Here is a 20608-nt window from a genome sequence, read left to right as displayed (position 1 = left end):
CCGGGCGAGCCGGGGCCGCGCCGCGCCTCTGCCTTCATCCGCCGGAGTCGCGCAGCCAGAGCCGGGGCGGTCGGGCCGCCCAGGGGCAGGCCCCGCCGGACGCACCGTGAAGCCAGGCGCCGGGCCGCGTTCCGCACCGAGGTACCGAGGCGGGGAGGGGGGGGAAGGGAAGGGAGCGAGGCGCGGCGGCGCGGCGGGCGGTTCGTGAGCGGAGGGAGGCGAAGGCCCGTCGGGGCCGTCGCGCATTGTCCGGCGCTGCCCGCGGCGCGGGGCCGGGCCGGGAGGCGGCGCCGCCGCGGCTAGTGCGTGCGGGGCGGCTTGCTCGGGGCAGGCCCGGGCCGGGCCGTGCCCGCGGAGGCCGCCGGGGAGCGCGGCCCGGCACTGCCGCTGTCAGCCGCCCTCCGGACTCGTTTGTCCGCGCGGCGGCCACCCGTGGCGGGAGGGAGCGGCCCCGTCCTGCTGGCCCGGGTGGCCTCGGGAGCGGCGCCGCCTGCCTGGGGCCGGCGGGCGGCCTGGGGCCGAAGGCGGCTCCCGGCTGGCGTCCGCGGGGAGGTGCGTGCCGCTTGGGCCGGGAGGTGTCTGTGTGTGAAAGCCGGCGGCAGTCGGAAAGGGAAGGGCAGAGAGAAGGGTGTCCGTTGCGCTGGTGCGGCAGCGCCTTTTATCCCGGAGTTCCTCAAATACCGTTGCCGGCTAACGAACTGAGATGCAAAAGTGCGCAGGGTTTACCTCGGCCCGCAGCCTCGGAGGCGCTTCTGGGGTGGCAGGCACTGCAGCTGCCCGGCACCTCGGGCTGCGCAGGGCAGGGGAGTGCTGTGTCCCAGCCCGGCCGCACGGCAAGGCGGGCGAGCAGCAGTCCCCCGAGTTAGACACTTGCTCAGGAAAACACCTGGAAAAAACCCCTCCTTTGTTATGTCCTGTAGGAGCTGAATTGATTGGAGGTGTAGAGCAGGCACCAAGTTACCCAGTATTCCCACTGTCCAGGTCTCAGGCCTCTTCCTTCAATTGTTATTCGTAGCTATCATAGGCCTCCACGCAGAAATAACTGTATGTGAGGGCAGTTAAGATCCTCATTTTCTTTTGTAAACTACATCGTAGAAAGCTAACACAGCGTGATCTCTGTGTTCCATGAAAGAAAAAGAGTTTTCTTTTTAGTGCTTGTTCCTACAAATCTGTGAAATGCTGCTGGTATTGAAACTAGGATGTAGCTGGTATTTTAGTGAGTTGGATTGGTTGTTTTTAAAGAAAATTTAATTTTTGGTAAGTGAGCATGTAGCTATGAAGGATTTATTTGAAACCTACATGCTGTATTAAGGGAATGCTGTGATTTAATGTGCATGATGAGTCAAAGATTAAATTACATGACCTAGGCTCTTTAGTTTCAATGAGGCAAGTAACAATGCTTGCAAGAACAGTTTAAATGTAGATCAGAAAAGAAATTTGATGAACATCAAAATACTGTAAAGTTTTGTATGTAAAGTTTTGTGTGTGCATGTTTTTGTTGTTTAAACTCACCTGTCAGAAACTCTTTAAGTCAAGGCCCCACGTTTTCCTTTCAGCAGAGTAGTTCATCATCAGGAAGTGTGTCTTCCTTTTTTAAGTGAAGAGCTCATGAAATCGTATACTGTCAGAGGAAATTCAACATCCTGAGCTTGCACCTTGGTATCTAAGCCTTTAAATAATAGCTTTTTGCTGTTTAAAACATGGTACACCTTTAGTTAGTTCCTGTTCCCTGATACCTGTTGATGTGGCAACAGCCTTTAACTGCAGAGAAAAAATGGCCAAGAAATAGTCTGTGAATTAGAATTAGTATGGTACCTGTTTTGGGGTCAACTAACTTGACTTCCTTTTTTGTTTGCCCTGTATGAATTGGCAGCTTACCTGATCTGCAAGAATGGCACGATGCCTCATGGCACTGTGTTGTGGTAGGATTCTGTGTGTCATGAGCTCATATTGTGTTTTACAGTTAGTTTCATGATCATCTTGTAATGTGGGAAACTAATGAGTCTGCTTGCTTGGTTTAACTTTACTTGTGTTTAAATTATAGTCTTGATGGCAGTGCGAGATATGTGTCACTAGGGAAGCTCCTGAGTCAGGCAGAAGTACCATAGTACAACAGGAGAGTGTGTCTTCTGGCATTGGGAGTGAGCCAAATAATGGTCTCTCAATGTCAGTTTTGCCATGTGGATGATGTTATGGTGTGATATTCAGCAGCATGCTGCTGAGTATTTCTAAGTGCTAACGGTTTTGAGGGTTGTGTTCTTTTACTTGTGTTGATGCAGACTTGACTTCAGCAAGGCTTTTAACACTGTCTCACATCCTCATCAGAAAGCTCAAGCAGTGTGGCTGGGATGAGTGGACAGTGGGGTGGATGGAGAGCTGGCTGAATGACAGAGCCCAGAGGGTGGGGATCAATGGCACAGAGTCGAGTTGGAGGCCTGTGGCCAGTGGAGTTCCACAGGGATGGGTTCTGGGGCCAGTCTTGTTCAACATCTTCATCAACGATCTTGATGAGGGGACAGAGTGTGCCCTCAGCAAGTTCCCTGATGACACCAAACTGGGAGCACTGGCTGATTACCCAGAGGCTGTGCTGCCAGTCAGTGGGATCTCGACTGGCTTGAGAGCTGGGCAGAGAGGAGCCTCATGAGGTTCAACAAGGACAAGGGCAGAGTCCTGCATCTGGGAAGGAACAACCCCCTGCACCAGTACAGGCTGGGGATTGACCTGCTGGAGAGCAGCTCTGCAGAGAAAGACCTGGGAATCCTGATTGCTGCTCATGCTCAGTTTATTATCAATGTGCCCTCATGGCCAAGAAGGCCAATGGCATCCTGGGATGCATCAAGGAGAGTGTGGGCAGCAGGTCGAGGGAGGCTCTTCTTCCCCTCTACTCTGCCCTGGTGAGGCCTCATCTGGAGTTCTGTGTCCAGTTCTGGGCTCCTTAGCTCAAGAGGGACAGGGAACTGCTGGAGAGAGGCCAGTGCAGGGCCACCAAGATGCTGAGGAGACTGGAGCATCTTCCTTACGAGGAAAGGCTGTGGGAACTGGGGCTGTTTAGTCTGGAGAAGAGGAGCCTGATGGGGGATCTCATTAATACTTATAAGTATATAAATTGTGGATGTCAGGAGGTTGGAACATCCCTTTTTTCTATGGTATCTAGCAACAGGACAAGGGGTGATGGGATGAAGCTGGAACACAAAAAGTTCCATTTAAACATCAGAAAAAACTATTTCAGTGTTTGAGTGAGGGAGCCCTGGCACAGGCTGCCCAGGGAGGGTGTGGAGGCTCCTTCCTTGGAGGTCTTCTGGACCCACCTGGACACGTGACCTGATCTAGGTGACCCTACTTCTTTAGAGGGGCTGGACTATATGGTCTCTAAAGGTCCTTTCCAACCCCTACCATTCTATGATTCTGAACCTTTGATGTGTTCTGCCAGCATTTAGTGCATGATTATAGATGGAGAATTATCAATTGGTGTCCTTTATTTGTATAAATACAGATATCTTAAAAAATATGGCTTCTAAATAAAAGTGCCAGTTAAGTAATACTTTGTGACTATGTGCCTTTGAGAGATAACTACACTTTTTGGGTATTATCAAGCACAGACAAATGTGTATTCTGGGTGAAGTGTGATAATATTATTAACTCCACCTCTTGGAATTCCTTTATTGCCTTTATGAAACATCTATGCAGGAGGGAGTTGTATCTATTTTGCATTCTATCCTTGAAGCTAATGTGTATTATAGTCTATAATTAATGGATGTTAGTTGAATTAGGCCTTACTGTTGTGCTATACATGCTGCACTTTCTAGATTTTTTTAGGGCATTTTTTGTGAGTATCGGAATTACTGACCAGTGTCTTTCCTTCTGATTCAGTTCTGTATTGAGTTTTCGCATGTTTTTAAATGAGATATTTGCAGACTTAATGTTTGTGTAAAATCCTGAAAGCTGTGATAATGTCTGTAATGCACTTAGAGGCTTTAGATCTTGCTAAAATGACATCTTTTTTGTAATGTATGTAGAGCATTGGAATGGCACTTGTAAGAGTTGATGCTGGTTGGAAATGGGGGCAGAAGCCTAGATGACCTTTTGAATTCCCTTCTGGTCCTCTTTTCTGTACTTCTGACATTTTATAATGTGATTTAATTACAAGAGCAGCTATTGAAGTATGATTACCTTTGTCTAATTGAAGGCATCTTGCAGCTTTCTATCAAAAACAAGATTTAACTCATCTGCTTCTTGAAAATTAATAGTACTACAACAGCCTGCAGCTATTTGAGTAATGTGCAAAGCAAAAATATGAGTTTAAGCTTGAATATTGTATTTTGTACATAGTACAGTTGAAATCTTGTAGCAATATCTGGTAGAGATACCATGTGCTACATACACTTTTACCACTCCTCCTTAACTGCAGGTCAAAGCAGAATATTAATCACACTGGACAACAGTTTTTTTTGTTATTAGAGAACTGATGCCAGTGTTCACTGTAACTGTATTGTCTGTAGCTATGGATAAACCTCTGCAAGATGAAAAATTCCCTTTGCTATTAGTGCTCGAGATTGTGCTGTTCTAATGAGAACTTTTACAATGCTACTTCCCCAATTTGTTGTCTAATTCAGAGTATATTTAGTCTGAATTGTTGGCAAGCTCAGCTCTCATTCCTTTCTGCCTTTGCTCTCTCCTTCCACAAGTTTTCTCTCAACATCTCACATGTGAGCTAGAAGGAAGCTGAATGTCTTCAGTTAGAAGGTGAAACTTTATGCTGAGATCCCTCCCTCTTCCCCTCCCCACCCCCTAAGTGCAAACACAAAGGTTAAATTAGAAGATGAGGCTGTCTTGAGTTATTTTAATGGACTTGAGCTAGGTTTTTAAATACATGCTTCGGGAGTACCTAAGGCTTAAACTGGTGTCATGTGAGTTTGGGCTTTCTGTGGCCAGAGCAGATTTATGTGCTTTTGTTGTTCCACCTTATGATAAAATGGCACATTCATTTGCCCCTATTTAAATCAGTCTTCAGGATTGATCAAAACTGGAAAGAGCCCAAATATCCTGTGTTTACAGGAGTAACTGTGGTCATTCCTCAGCAGCCTTTATGGTCTGTTTTTTTCAGACAACATTAATTTAGAAAGTAAATTGCTTAGTTTTAAATAAACAACTGCAGTTTACTTTCCACTCCCTTGTTTTGAGCGTTCCAGCTAATAGTTCACATAGTCAAAAGACACTCTAAAAATTTCATTGACTGGACCTCAAATACACCAGAAGGAAGCAAATTTTAAGCCTATCCTCAAGTGCATAAAATTGCAGGGAAAATAGCTGAATGTTGTAACTAATCTTTCTGTTTATTGGAAACCTGCTACTTCTAATGAAATACCTAGTTCCTTTCTGAAGACCTGTTTGCTCTGTAATTCTTCCCTCCCCTTCAAACACTCAGAGAATTCATCAGTAAATGTTAAATATAGCAAGATAGTTCAAAAACTGAGAAGCTATAATTAAATGCAGAACTGTAGTGTTAGTGTAACATGTTTCTCTAAGGTCAGAATCATCTTTGCATGAAGTTATTTAGGAGCTACTACTTGGAGTTAGTCTAAAATGTTCCGGTATATTGTCAAGTGTTTCACAGTGAAGTGGTTACATCAAGTGAAAAATTACTGTGTATTGCTTTTCATCCTTAACCTGTTGTGTATTTTTTTTTTTCAATTCATACTAATAAACTCATTTGTGTTACTAGAAGAATGTAACTAAAAATGCAACTACAAACCCTGCAAGATTTGAAACAGCTTAGAAATAGCTGAGCTAGAACTAGGTTTGTAAAGGGAATTGATAGGTCATCTTCTCAGGGAGTGGAATATGCATGACTGTAAGAGAAGTTCTTATGTTTGGTCATTCGTGTGTGAAATGTCTTATCTCCTTTGAAGTTGCCTGTCTTAAAATACGTAATGAAAAAAATTGAGAAGTGAACCCAGGAACAGGGAATGCCTAATGTTTTTTTGGCTTCTGGAGGTGCCCAGGCAAACAGCTGACATATAAATACCTCTCTGAAAAGTTTGTTTTATTTACTGACTTTTAAGTAATGCTAATGCACAGAAATGGGGAGAAACCCTGTAGAACAGACAGTTGTGAAAGGCCCCTCCATCTCTCCGGCCAGCTCTCGTGTCCAGTGCTGTTTTGGATTTTGCCAGGTGTGACTTTCCCTATACTTTTTCTCTTTACTCCCTGTGACAAGAGCTTACCTGGGAAGGCTGGCCATGCCTTCTTGCCAAGCATTTGTTCAGAGCCCTGCCAGCTTCCCAGCTCATCTGCTGAGGAGGTTGCTTTAAAAAAAAACTCTGTAGATTTGATAATATCTTGTGTGGCGTGGCAGCCACGCACGCTGATAGCACACATTCAAAGCATCCTGCTGCTTTGGAGTCTCTGACCTCTTTCTCTGGCTTTGCAGTTTCAAGAGTTTATGGTAGTTGCAGAAGTGAGGCAAAAGTTACTTGTGTCATATTTTGCTTTATTAGGTGTGAAGCGTGCCCTTTACTGCCTGGTAGGTAATACTGTTTTTATGTATGTAAAATGTACATTGTAGTGGTTTATAAAATGTACCAGCACACAACATTTTTACTTTATTGGATATCATGTATAGACAGATTAAAAAACAAAAGTTTGTTCACAGAGAAGATTTTTAGAAAAGAAAATGTAGGGAATTCTATTCTACCTAAATGAGACCTTAGTGATACAGACATGTGCTGAGTCTAACACAGGTGAGCACTGAGAAGTTTCTCCCACACAGTTTATGAATGCACTGTTCTCCTAACCTGTTACACCTGCTGATCAAGTCTTAAACTTCTGAGTGGAGATTGGTAGTGATGGAGAAATCTTACGAGGGAGTTAAAAAATATACCTTATAGGGGAGAGGGTTTAGGCATAGTTCTTGATAAAGCCTATGTATATAGTCAGTACTGGATCGGGAAAATATTGAGAAAGTGAAGTTACGCTCTCAAAAGTTAACATATTCTGACCCACACTTGGCTTTTCTGATTTGGTACAAGAAGTTTGAATATGTGATTGATTTCAGGTTTTTTCAGAGGGACCTTTTGTTCTGTTGGTGTACAAGAGAACACTGAGTGAATGGGCATCCTCTGCATCTACATGTTTGGTATGTGGTATTAGTACTTAGTGTTTAGTATGTAGTATTTGGTCTTTCACTTTATCGACTAAAACTTGGTTCTCTGAAGACAGGAGGATTCAGACTGTTGTGGATTTTCTGTTGGTTCACAGAGCTCTTCAGCAGTGTTGCGACTCTCCCCCCTTTTTTTGTGGTAGATGGTTAAGCATAGAGAATTTTCTGTGTTTGAGCATGTAAGGTGTATTTACTTTCTGGTGGAGCACTTGAGAGCTTACACTTCCAAAGCCTTTTTTGCAGTGGCATTGCTCCAAGGCATCTACCCAAGACTGGTGAAAGGTTTAGTTTTTTTCTGAAGGGGCAGATGGAAACCAGCTGTGCTGTTCAGCGCATTTGCAGTGACATTTGTCATTCAGGCACCTGAAGTACTGCCACAGTATTGGTCTCAGAGTCTCATTTTAGGCTGCCAGAAGAGTATGAGTACCTAAGAAGTGAGCACATGTTAGGCACTTTGGTTATGTGTTACCTACTGGTAGAATTCCACTGTCTGAGGCAGTACTTGAGAGTCTTGACCAAGGGACCTGGTTTTGCTGTCTTCTGCCTTGTTGCGTGCTTTCCAGTTTTGAAGTCAAACAATGAGAAGTTGTGGTGGAAAATTCATCTTTTTGTAGTCTGATACAGTTTGTCAGTGGAATGTTTGAAGGCTTCTCTTGAAGCACAAGTGAGGAAAATGACAATAATGAAGGTAATTAGAAAACTTTTAAGTGTTGGATGTTGGACTTCAGGGCCTTGATACTTGAAAATGAGAAATTCAGCTTGTCTGAAAGGAAACATGCTCTAGTGATCAGGTAAAAACTCTTTTTCCATGGGTTTAATGAATAATGACTGTCAGCGGAGGAAGCTTCTTGAAAATATTGTAAGTTTCCTAAACAAGTGCTGTTCTGGACATGATTATTTAGATCTATAGTCTCTAAGAAAAGCATCAGATTGACTCATCAGTATTGACTAATGTAGTTACATTTTACATCTATAATTGACATTGAGCAATATTTAAACTCTGTTAACTCTGTAAGAGGGTGGAGCCGGAGTAAACAGTTTTTCTGTTTGGAACTGCATCCATTCACAGAGTGTTTTGGGCAGAGTCCTGACGTAACTGTGCAGTCTGACTGGTGTTAATCGTACCCCATGTGTTAGGTGAGGGGATTAATATCCTTGGATCCAAAAGAGCTGCTTTATTTCAAGGCTGTGGAATATTTTCCAAGAAAAGTCACAAGAACTTCAGGATGTTTGTGCCTGATGACAAACTATGAATGTACTAAAGTTTTAAACTCTGTGAAAGAATTGTGTGTCAGTTTTCTTCATTCCTTTAACTTGGAGAATACAAAATCCCTCCAATTCCCCAGCTTTCTAACTCGTTACTGTATGTATTCCTTCCTACCTGTATATATGCCTTTTTATCTATCTTAAAGAGAACTCTTAGCTTTTATATTTGTTTGGGAACTTCTGTGTATGTGTGTGTGTGTGCATATGTATAAATAAAAAATGTTAACAGCCATATAGGCAAGGAATTTAGAGTGTGCATCCAACAGAAGATGGGTTATGGTTTTTTTCCTTTTGAGACTGACCATGCAAGGCTCTCTGCTTCCCTTAGAAATTGCACTGAGTAAGGTCTCCATGTTGCTGCAGTAGAGTTATTGGAATGGCATCTGAGAGTAGTTCTATGCTCTCTCTGGCCTTCACAGTTGCCTCTCGTATATTTATGCAAGTTGAGGACTTAACAGTATCAAATCTAGGAAGAAACGTCAAATCTGTGTTGCAGAATTCACCGTTCTTGAGCTCTTTAGTGAACAAGGAGAAGGATTGTTGGGCAGAAATACAGACTCTTTCCTCTCTGAACAGGTTATTTTTAACTTTCAGAATTACTTACAATCATTGGAAAGTCTTAGTAAGGACAGCAGAAGTTTCTACAACTTGTCGATTCTATTTATTATGGTGCTTCCACTTTCAGTGTTGTGGATTCATGCCTCTCAGATTTATACCAAATTGAGACAATCTCGACTTTCATCAAGACCCTAAGTTAGACCACCAAACTAGAATAATTTTGAAATGACTGTGAATGGGAAAATTAAAATCTGTATTTTAGGAGCTAAAAGGGAAATCTGGGTAATTAGAAAACTAATAAAGTACAGTGTCTTTCCCACTGTTTATTTAAATGTTATTTGATTTAGAAGTTAAAAAAAATATTGTACTCTGTAAAGTCCCCTGATTTACTTCTGTATCTGCTGGATGGTTGATCAGATTCCAAATTGTTACTCCATGTGTTTTATTTTTGTATTTTCAGGAATTTTAAAGATACTGTCACAGTTGATCTTATACAATTTATAACCAAGAGTATGTTTTGACTGCAGTCAAACCTTAGTTTATAGTTTTAAGCCAAAGTCTTGCTAGCATAACCTTATCTTCTTCTTAAACTCAGCCTTTTTCTAAGATGGTGTTTACTTCAGGGTTTACCAAAGCTGTGAGTTTTAATACTTGCAAATCTTTATTTCTAGAATATTTGAGTGGTTGACAAAAGGACTCTTGTTCAAGTGAAGCTTCTTGGTAATGACATTATACTGTTGTAAACTCCTATCAAAGTAATTTTTATAATCTCACGTTTAAGTAAAATTAGTGTTCAGCTAGTGTACCAATTAACAATTTTAAAGGTTGGTTTTGGTTTGTTTTTGATTTTTCCATGTAGCCCTAAGGAAAAGGAGAAGCTGGCAGGAGAATGATGTAGCTGAAATAGTTAATAGTACACAATGTAAAAGTATCACATAAAATGTAGTAAATTGCACCTAAAGTTGATGTCAGCCTTTTGGAAGATCTGCTGTCCTTCGGAACAGTATTTTCAGCAGTTACAGAGGTGATGTGTGATCATCCTTGGGTAGACTTGTAGAGATGATAACTTCTGGTAGTGTTCAAGTTTCTCCTGGTCACGTTACACAGTACTTGCATTAGAGGAGAGGAAGGAGCTCTCATTTAAGTATTGCGAAACAATTTAGTAGTTCCTTTTTCCAGTGCAACTCTTCTTAGCAGATGGGATAAGTGAACTGTTTCAGAGATGTTTCGGTTTTTCCACTGTGTTAGTTGGCCTAATGTTAGTTGCTTTTTGTTACAAGCCTCATTTTTTATTGAATGTCTTTAGACTGATAGCTGTCAACTGATTTTAATTTGTGAACCTCTAGCTGTGTTTCAGAAGAAATGCCAACTCCTTTATAGAAAATATCAACAGTGCCAGGTTTAGTCATATTTTGTTAACCTTCAGGGCTGTTCTGCCTTGAAGAATCACATCTACAACAGCTATTGCTAGTTGCTTTGAAGTAAAATCAGTTGGGAAGTCTTGCTTTTGGAAAGGTGCCTTTCTGCTGTAGTATTCCCCCCATGTCCTCATTTTATTGCAAAAATGCTTTTTGAAACACCTATGCAACTGGTCTTAGTTCTAGCAAGCAGGAACTGCAGGGTATTTTCTTGTGAGTTTTGGCTGGAATAAATGTAGATGTTAAACTTGTAACGAAGACCTTTCTACCTGCCTGTCCCAGGGTTGTTATTATATTTGTTCCTCCGATGGAAGCAGAGAAGATTGTTTGCCACCCTGGAAAAACAACTCAAATGTCCCCAAAAGGGAAAGACAGATAACATGTGGCATGTGTGTATATCTGATGGGTCACCACAGGTGTCTGGCACAGTTTCTATTCCATTTTGATTTAATGTACAAGTAACCTTCAGTAAGTGGAACTCGCGGGTGGTGTCAGGATGGAAAGGGCTTCTCCTGTGGATTTTTCAGGAATACCTGGCTTATCAGAGTGTGTACACTGATGTATCCTGCTGTATGTTAGATCTTTGGACTGGCATTTTGTGAGTCAGTAGAAGGGCTCATAGGTTGACGTGGCAGGAACTTGGGCACATTTTGGGAGCCAATCTAGATCATTCTCTTTTCTTGTTGCAGAGCATTTAATAGTGTAGAGTAGGGCTCAGAGTTAAATTGAAACTTGTTTAAAATATTTGCTACATAAGGAAAGTACAATGGCATGGTATTAAAAGTTCTGTCTCTTGCCTCATCTCTTCTGCTTGATTGTGCCATGGACAGTTCTCCCGACCCTGGTATGCATCGTCTCTGCCCTTAAGTATATCGTTCTGTGTTCTGCCATGTCCCAAAGGAGCACACCTGTCTTGGCAGTTGAGATATGATGTGGTTTTTGTATCTGAAATTAAATCCAGTAGTGACTTTGAAGATTCAGACCAAACATATAAACCGTCAGGAAAAACAGAAGTGGTTTGAAGGAACTGTGTGAAGTGTACTTTTGTACAACTGCTTTAGGTATATTATAATATTGAAATTATCTGTGGGGCATTTCTGTATCAGTGTGGCTGGTTCTTAAGAGAATGGAGTGAATTATCTCTTAAGGTTTTGTTTGCTTCTTTGTTTATTTTTTTTATCATGACACATACTTTGATCAACAATTTGGTAATGACTTCTAGTTTAGTTGAAGAAAGAGATGATGATATCAATGTATTCTCTTTTGTGAACCCTTGACAGTTTTGTTCAGCTGGCTACCTCTCCTAAGTTTATTTCCTACAAACACACTGGTGTCTTAGCAAGGAGATGTACATCTAGTACCACAGATGTGTTCTGGCCAATAATGTGTTGGGTTTTTTTAATGTTTCATGGGATGACCATGAAACTAATTCTTGATATTGGGTATTTTAAGGAAAAAGAGAAGTTTCTCTTGGCTAGCCTCTGATTATATTGATCTCTTCTCTCTAGTAATGAATGATAGGACATGAGGAAGTGGATTCAAGTTGTGCCAGAGGAGGTTTAGATTAGACATTAGAAAGAACTTTTTCACTGAGAGTGTAAAGTACTGGAATGGGCTGCCCAGGGAGGTAGTGGAGTCACCATCCCTAGAGATATTCAAAAGACTAAGGTGCTGAAGGACATGGTTTAGTTTAGTGATGGGCCTGGCAGTGTGAGGCTAGTGGTTGGACTTGATGGTATTAAAGTTCTTTTCCAACTGTAATGATTCTATTCTATTTGCTGATTTACCTTCCGTCACATTGCCTTTGATACAGCATCCTCAAGAGGAAGCAGGGATTTGCATCTGAGGATAAGCTGGTTGAAAGTTCCATATTAAAAGATACCTCCAGACAGCTAGCTTGGGAAAATCAACCACTGGATTTATGATGGTACTGGTGTTGGTTGGCAGTTAGAAAGAGTGAGCACTCTTTATAAAGGTACTGAACCAGTAAAGCTCTAGCACAGTTGCAGTTATCATGGTCAGAGGCTGTGTTTTTCGCTAATATAAGCTGTATCTTTACTAGTAGGATTTGCCAACAGAGCTGTGTCAGGTAAACTTTCTTCATTGTCATCAAATCTGTTTTAAGTGGCAGGGACCATGGCTAAAAAATAGTTTGACAGAAAGCAGATTTGTCAAATGGATAATGAGCTTGTGGATCAACTCAGATACTGCCTGTACATCAGTTTGTAGTACTAGGTGTGAGATAATTTAAGGAAAAGAATTAAGTGAATAGCTTTTTCCTTTTACTGAATGAGGATGTAATGAACTAAAAGGAAAGGATTGACAGTAATGGTGGGGTCATGATTCAATGTCATTTATTGATTGCCCTCTCCTGCTTTTCCTGTGAGTCAGTGGATAACTCCCATAGGTTCCTTGTCAGGAACTCCCTTTCACAGAGGAGACATGTAATCATTGAATAATGTGCCAAGTTCTCTCAGTTTCATGTAGCAAGAATCAGCTTGGATTCATGAGAGCTGATCTCAGAACAATTTACATTTTAATCTGTGTGTCATGCCAATGAGATCTCTCAGTAGAGGTAAAAATGACAGAACTGAGGAGTCATCTGTGGACTCAGAGTCACCTCTTGGAAGTCTGACCAGTTGACATCTTTTTGCAGTGCAGCTTGCTGTGTCTGTTGGTTTTGAGTTTCAGCCTTAGATACATGAAGCTAATGCACAAAAGTAAACACAGAGACATTAAACCACGCTTGGTTGCATGTCATCTCAGCAAGTTTGTAAAAGGCTGTTGAGACTGAGGAGAATTGTACATTAGTCTAATGTAAATAGCCTTTAATGTTGAAGTCTCAAACTGATTACGTTGGAATGAAGCCTTCAGAAGTGTAATATGCCAAAGCAGAGACTGATGTAGTTTATTATATTTTGCCTGGGACAGGGGCTAGTAGTAATCAGGGAAACTGGACGCTGTGTGATATATCTTCTCAGTTTTTAAGGCAATGTTTTAGGATGTTCATTATAGCCCATTAACTTCATGCATTAATGTTGTTATTCCTTAAGTGATCTTGTTTTTTTGTAGGCTCTATTTATTAAAGATGAATTGTTCTTCAAATAAATAAGATGAAGACCTATGATGTGTTGAACTTGAATCAGCAGGTTGAACGTTAGAAATCTGTAGCAGGCCACAGAATTTGGTCTCCAAAGGAAGCAAAGGAACCATGGGAAAAATATTATTCATTTTCTTAAATGTTATTTTTTAAAAACAATACTATGACATGGTTCTTATTAAAATAGTGTTTGGGTAAAGAAATACTTTATTGATTAGGATTTTTTTTCCTAGTTTTGTTAGTTACGCTTCTAGAGAATGGCTTTTACTGACTGTGTGCTTTTGTTTATTGAAAGAGTATTCTCTAAAGAAAATTACACCTTAGAGGACTGCACCTGGAGCAGTCCCAGGACCATTCTCCCAGTTTGATTGTTCTCAACTTCTCTTCAAAAGAAAACGCCCCCAAAATGGACATGCATTTTACTTCCTGTCTTGCACTAGTACTTACATAAGGAAGGAGGATGAGAATTGTAATTAATTAATGGTCTAGATAATCTGTTTTTCCTCTATCCCTTGCACTGGCTTTCTGGTTAAACCTAAATGCTGGTGGTGTGGTGGTTTCCAGTCCTTTCTCTGCGCGGTTTCTGATATTCATACAGCTATCTTTACCTAGTGGAACTGTTGCTGTAGACTGTGTTGCACTTTTTGAAATGAATTCAGAGATTAAACTGCGGTGTGCTTCCTGCCTTCCCTTTTGCCACTTCTTCACTCTCAAAATTAGCTCTTAGATGTATATCAGAAATCTGATGCTAAGCCAAAACCTCTGGAAAGGAATGGGAGTAACATATACCAAGGAACAGAAATAGTTACAAAGGAGACTCTCTTGCTTTGCATTTTTGCTCCCAAGGGTGGGTAGAATGGCATGTACATAATTGCAATGTTTTTTTGTCACGTAAGAAATATTCTGGGTTTTGTGATGATGCAGTAAAGGCATCTGAGCCAACAGGGGATTGACTCTTATGCCAGTTGTAACAAAGTTGTTTGAGCATCAACCTGGCCAGAAGTGGGCATATTGTCTGACAACCCTTCTTGAAGCTTGAAGTAAGTTCTCTTTTTTTTGTGTGCACAGTGTTAGAGATAGTTCCTTTTTGTGGTGAAATTTGCGATTGTTCTTTAAAAAGACATATATTTACTAAGGAGTGGGTGAGGCATTTACATGCTTGTCTGTATACCATATTGCAATGTAGCAGTAGGGTTTGTGGGGAAATGAATGGGTGGGGTAACTCCGAACAGTACACCAGGGAAAGCCAGCTGAGTCATAAGATTTCCCTGAATATGGAGAAAGAGCTGGGATCTCAGATACTATAACAAGTTTTTTGTGCTCATGCTGGATATCTGAAGCCCCTTAAAAGCAGCAGCCTTACTTAAAATGAATTTTTACTCAAGTTTCTGCAAATGCTCCGTAGCTCTGTGTTAAACTCCAATGAATATAGTAATGTACAAGTCACAAAGTATAACATAGTTTTAGGAGGCTGCATTGAGCTACTAGAGCCTCGTGGCAGTAGCTGCCCTTCTCTTCCCCTGGCCTGTTGCAGGTGTCTGCTGCAGGGCTCTTGAAGCAGCAGAGGGATCAGTCAAGTAATTGAATGGCGAGAGAGATGCCTGCTTAATGAGAGAAATCAGCTGGCGTCTGGTGCTAAAGAAACAAGCAGGGCTGTCAACTACTGGAGGCTTAATTGCTTACAAATTTTCACAAAGCGAGAAGCTATCTCACATTACTTGTTTCATTTTTACATAGAAATGTATCATTTTCCTTTTTTCTGAATTCACTGACGTGATCTTTTTTGTTCACTTAATTGTTCATCTGTGTTACAGCAGAGAATTTTTCCTTCATTACTTTATTTTTTCTCTGAATTAAGTTACCATTCCAAGGCAGGGAGTTGTTTTTTAATTTTAATCTTTAAATTGGTCACACCACAAATAATTCTGTGATGCAGAGTTGTGAAACTTCTTTTGAATCAGATTAAAGGTTTTTTTGTGCTGCAAACTTGATAGAACAATAGTGAATTTTGAAGAACATGTTAGTGTTTGGTAGGTGAGGCATGCCAGGTATGAGATGAACATGCCTATCTTGCAAGAAAACTGAGATATATAAATTATGTCCCTCACAAAATATCACAGCAGATCCAAACAGATCATTGATTGTTTTATAAACGTGATAAGTTTTACTTCTTATACATGAGACAGTTGATACAATCTTTCTATCCACATTTTAAAGTTATGCTGAAAAGATGTGCAGAAGTATTTAGAGGCTAGCAAAAATGCTTTAGAGATGGAGTATACTCTTAAATTTTGCCAACTGGTGCTACCAGTAATTGCCATTTACAACCATAGCCATTCATTTAATAGCATGCTTATGCAGATAAAGCTATGGTTATACTAAATAGTTTGTGCTGGAGCCCTGAAATAGATTGAAGAGTGCCTTCAGATCTTTATCAGTCTCATTTTCTTTGTGATAAGAAGGTTTTGCATGTGAGATGGTGTTAATAAACTACAGTATTTGGACATGTAGTTTGGATGAGAGGCTGTTATGTTTCAGTTTGTTTAGTGTATGAAAAAGAAAAATGAAAATGATTATGATACAATGCTGAGGCACTAGAAAATTGTTTAATGTAGTGGGAAACACCATACCCAGAACAAGGGCACTAAAAGATGTAGTAGAAAACGACACATGAAAAATGTGGAATGTTTTAATGACAAATGTGGGTATTCAAATAATATAGTGAAGGAAATGATGGATGCTTCCTTTGGTCAACTATACTTCTGCAATTGGAAGTGGTAAGGCCTTTGAGGAAGACATGCTGTGGTGAGGAATTTGCAGTGGTGAGCTAGCAGTGGCATTTCAGATGCTTCAGCGTGGCACCTGACTGCTGTCCTGCCACGCCAGCTGCTGCACAGATCCTGCACAGCTGCTGCTCTGCTCGCTAATGGTCCTTACAGAAAGTACAGCCAGGAGCTGAAGTGTGGCTAAATACTCTGATAAGTAAAATTCTGTGATCTTGTACAAGATGGCTGAATAACTAATACGGTGTCTGCTTCTGACTTTGAAGTACTTGAATATTCTTTTCCGAAGCAGTATGGTTGCTTGCATACAAAATGGATCTTGGATCAAAGGAATGGCTGTCAGTCTTCTGTCTGGATGCTGGGTATATCTGAGAGTGAGGCAGTGTGCTTTTAAAAATGCATAATTTCTTGATCTATTTCTGTTTTTATCATTCCAAATAGACTTCACAGCAGTGAATTCTAGCTGAACTAACAGCCGCTTGTAACAATAAGACCTGATGAAAAGTGATTTACATTGTTATTTTCAATACTGGCTTAATCTCAGAATCACAGAATGGTTGGGGTTGGAAGGGACCTGTAGAGCTCAGCCTGTCCAACCCCCTGCTAAAGCAGGTTCACCTCGATCAAGTCACTCAGGAATGAAGATTTGGAAAACTCCACACCCTCCCTGGGCAGCCTGAGCCAGGGCTCCCTCACCTGAACAGGAAAAAAGTTTTTCCCCATGTTCAAGTGGAACTTCTGTGTTTCAGCTTGGGCCTGTTGCCTTTTATCCTGTCACTGGATGCTACAGAAAAAAGACTTGCCCCAGCCTCTTGTCATCCACCCTTTAGGTATTTGTAAGTGTTGATAAGATCCCTCCTCAGTCTTCTCCAGGCTGAACGGTCCCAGATCCCATAGCCTTTCCTCATAAGACAGATGTTCCAGTCCCCTCATCTTTGTAGCCATCTACTGGACTGGCTTCAGAAGTTCTATCACTCCTGAACTAGAGGAGCACAAAATAGGACACAGTATTCCAAATATAGCCTTACCAGGGCAGAGTAGAGGGGGAGGAGAACTTCTGTCAGCCTGCTGGCCACACTTTTTTTTATGCACCTCAGGATGCCATTGGTCTTCTTGGCCATGAGGGCACATTACTGGCTAATGTTTAATTTGCTTTCCACCAGAACTCCCAGATCTCTCTGTGCAGAGCAGCTCTCCAGCAGGTCAGTCCCCAGGTTTTTCCTCCCCACATGCAGAACTCTGCACTTGCCCTTGTTGAACCTCATGAGGTTCCTCTCTGCCCAACTATCAAGCCTGTCAAGATCCCACTGAATGGCAGCACAGCCTCTGGGGAATCAGCCAGTGCTCCCAGTTCAGTGCCATCGAGGAACTTGCTGAGGGTACACTCTGTCCCCTCATCCAGGTCAATGATGAAGATGTTCAACAAGACTGGTCCCAGAACCCATCCCTGTGGAACTCCACTGGCCACAGGCCTCCAACTTGATTCTGTGCCATTGATCAGCACCCTCTGGGCTCTGTCATTCAGCCAGCTCTTGATCCACCTCACCATCCACTCATCCCAGCCACACTGCCTGAGCTTTCTAATGAGGATGTTGTGGGAGACAGTGTCAAAAGCCTTGCTGAAGTCTAGATACATGAAATCCACTGCCCTCCTCTCATCTATTCAGCTCATCATGCCATCATAGAAGGCTATCGAGTTGTTCAAGGAGGATTTCCCTTGGTGAATGTGTTGACTCCCCCGATAACCATCTTTTCCTTTCATATGTTTAGAGATTGCATCTAGGATGAGCTACTGCATCCCCTTTCCAGTGGACTGGGCTGCAGTTTCCCAGGTCCTCCTTACACATTTTGAAGACTGGAGTGACATTGGCCTTCCTCCAGTCCTCAGGCACACTCCACAATCATTAAAAAATGATGGAGAGTAGCTTAGCGGTAACATCAGCAGGTTCCCTCAGCATTTGTGGGTTGATCCCATCAGGACCCATGGATTTGTGGATGTCCAGTAGATCCATAACCTAATCCTTCTCAATGAAAGGAAGTTCCTCCCTCCTCCAGACTTTCTCATGTCCTCCAGGGACTGAGCTTCCTGAGGGCTGGCCACAGGAGTAAAGACTGAGTAGAGTACATCTGCCTTCTCTGTCACCAGGGTACCCACATCATTCAGCAACAAGCTCACATTCTTCCCAGTCTTCCTTTAGCTGTGGTGTACTTGAAGCAGCCTTTCTTGTTCTCCTTTACATCCTTTGCCAGATCAAATTCCAAGAGGTCTTTAGCCTTCCTTGTTTCTTTCCTGCATGCTCTGACAAGGTTCCTATACTCTTTGAAAGAAACCAGTCCCTTTTTCCACATTTCATAGACTTTCTTCCATTTGAGTTGTTTCACAAGCCCCATGTTTATCCATACAGGCTTCTCACCTGCTTTATTTTTTCTTCTTACCTGCTTTTTTTCTTGTGGGGATACACTGATCTTGGGCTTGGAGGAAGTGGTGATGGAAGGTTAACCAGCCTTCCTGGGCACTCCTACTGTCTAGAATCCTAGCCCAGGAGATTCCTCCAAGCAGGTCCTTGAAGAGGCCAGATTTTGCTCTCTTGATCTCCCATTATTTCGTGGTCACTGCATGTAAAGCTGCCTCCAACCTTCACATCCCTGACCAGACCTTCTTTATTTGTCAGTACAGAGTCCAGCAGCACACACTTCCTTGTTGGCTCCTCAACCACCTGTGTCAGGAAGTTTTCATCAATGCACTGAAGAAACCTCCTGGACATGATTAGGACACTTCCTAATGATCCTTGTTAACCTAAGAGGCATATAACAAAACTGAGGGGAAGTCGGTTGCATGAGGATAAACATGGGGTTGCTACATTACGTTTTAATGCACACATGCCTCTCTTGAGCGAGATGCAGCATGTTGTGTCAGTAACACTGGTACATTGTCAATTAAAAATATTCAGAGTAGACCTGTTAATTGTGAATTTAAGTATTTTGCTTTTCTAGACTCATTCACTTAGTTAACTGTATTTGTTTCAGTTGCTCTCCTATGTGTTATTAACACTCTTGAATGTAATCAACATGTTATAACGATTACAGGATAGAGCTTGGCAGCCTCTCTCTACCTGAAAGAGGAGATGGTGTGCCCTTCTGTGTGGCCCAACCTTCTCCTCCCTTTCTTGGGCTGGCTCTGACTCACAGCTGAGTTCTTTGGGCTGATTTGGCTCAAGAACCTTTCAGAAATCTTTATTATTTCCTTTAATTTTTGTTGGGTTTGTGTTCTGCCATTTTGAGTGCAGTCAGTACGCTGGACACTCAGACAAATATCAGACCACTTAAAATAACCGACCTTCATCCTTCAGTCCTGCTGTTGTTTCATTTCTGGCCTTACCACGAAGTGTTCCTAAGGTGAGACTGTGAAATGAGGGAGCCAGTTTGCAACTGCTTGCTGGTTAGAGGGGTGTCTTATTCTACATTCCTTACACTACTTATTGTTTCTTTTCCTTTTATATGTTAGTTTTCTGATAGCTTAGTGAGTTGAATCAGCTGATGGATGGGTCATCTGGTACTGGGTAGAAGTGGGTGAAGGAGTGTGGTGCAGGGAGCAGAGGGGGGATGGGACCTCTGTGTCAGCAGTCACCAGCTGTTGGGTTGGCTCTTTGTGTCAGAAAACTTCACTGTTAATTATTTGGCTTTATTAAAATGATGTTGGTTTTGTTTGATCTCTGTCAGTTTTCTTACGTGCACATGAACTCCATAGTGCATGTGCTTTTTCACTAGACTTGGATATTACATGGTTAGTACATTTTCTGAGTCTTTAAATAAGAAAAAGTTTACAATTACAAGAGAGAGCATACTCCAGGCTAGTGAATCTATTCTTTAGAGGATGAAAACTTACTGAAAGAGAAGGATTTGTTTATTGTGCTTCTGGACTTGTTGCAGCATTATTTTTCTGCAAGAGGACTGCCCTCACAGAGATACACTTTTAAATGTTGTCTGCTTAATTAAAAAAACAATCTTGAACATGGCATGCATTAGTTTTAAAATGGACATTAATTGATTGTGTGGTCCATGCAGTGAATAAAAAAAATAATCAAGCCTTATACATAAAGCAAACTGTGCATGGATGTATGCTGCCTTGTCCGAGCTGGAAATGATACACTATCTGAAACAGTGGGACAACTATCTCTTGTTATCACAAAAGCCCAAATGTCCCAGTGTGCCTGAGCATGTGTCAGTTGAGCTTAAATCTCTGGGAGTTTGGCTGCGTGCCAAATTGTTGTTTGACAGTCCATTTGGATTTACAATGGCATTTAAGATTTCTAAATGTGGCCTT

General features: G+C 41.7%; 1 protein-coding gene across 1 annotated transcript in view; it reads left to right on the top strand.

Annotated features, from left to right (window-relative positions):
* The window catches only part of CAB39 (calcium binding protein 39), a 47115-nt gene continuing 26507 nt past the window's right edge, over window positions 1-20608 (top strand). The window contains exon 1 of the mRNA XM_062005956.1: window positions 1-141. The gene's annotated coding sequence lies outside the window, so the exon portion shown is untranslated. The remainder of the gene's footprint in view (window positions 142-20608) is intronic.

The sequence above is a fragment of the Colius striatus genome, chromosome 12 (assembly GCF_028858725.1).
Source record: "Colius striatus isolate bColStr4 chromosome 12, bColStr4.1.hap1, whole genome shotgun sequence".
NCBI classification, from domain to species: domain Eukaryota; kingdom Metazoa; phylum Chordata; class Aves; order Coliiformes; family Coliidae; genus Colius; species Colius striatus.
The sequence above is the reverse complement of the archived record's forward strand: the minus strand, read 5'-3'. Positions and strand labels throughout refer to the sequence as shown.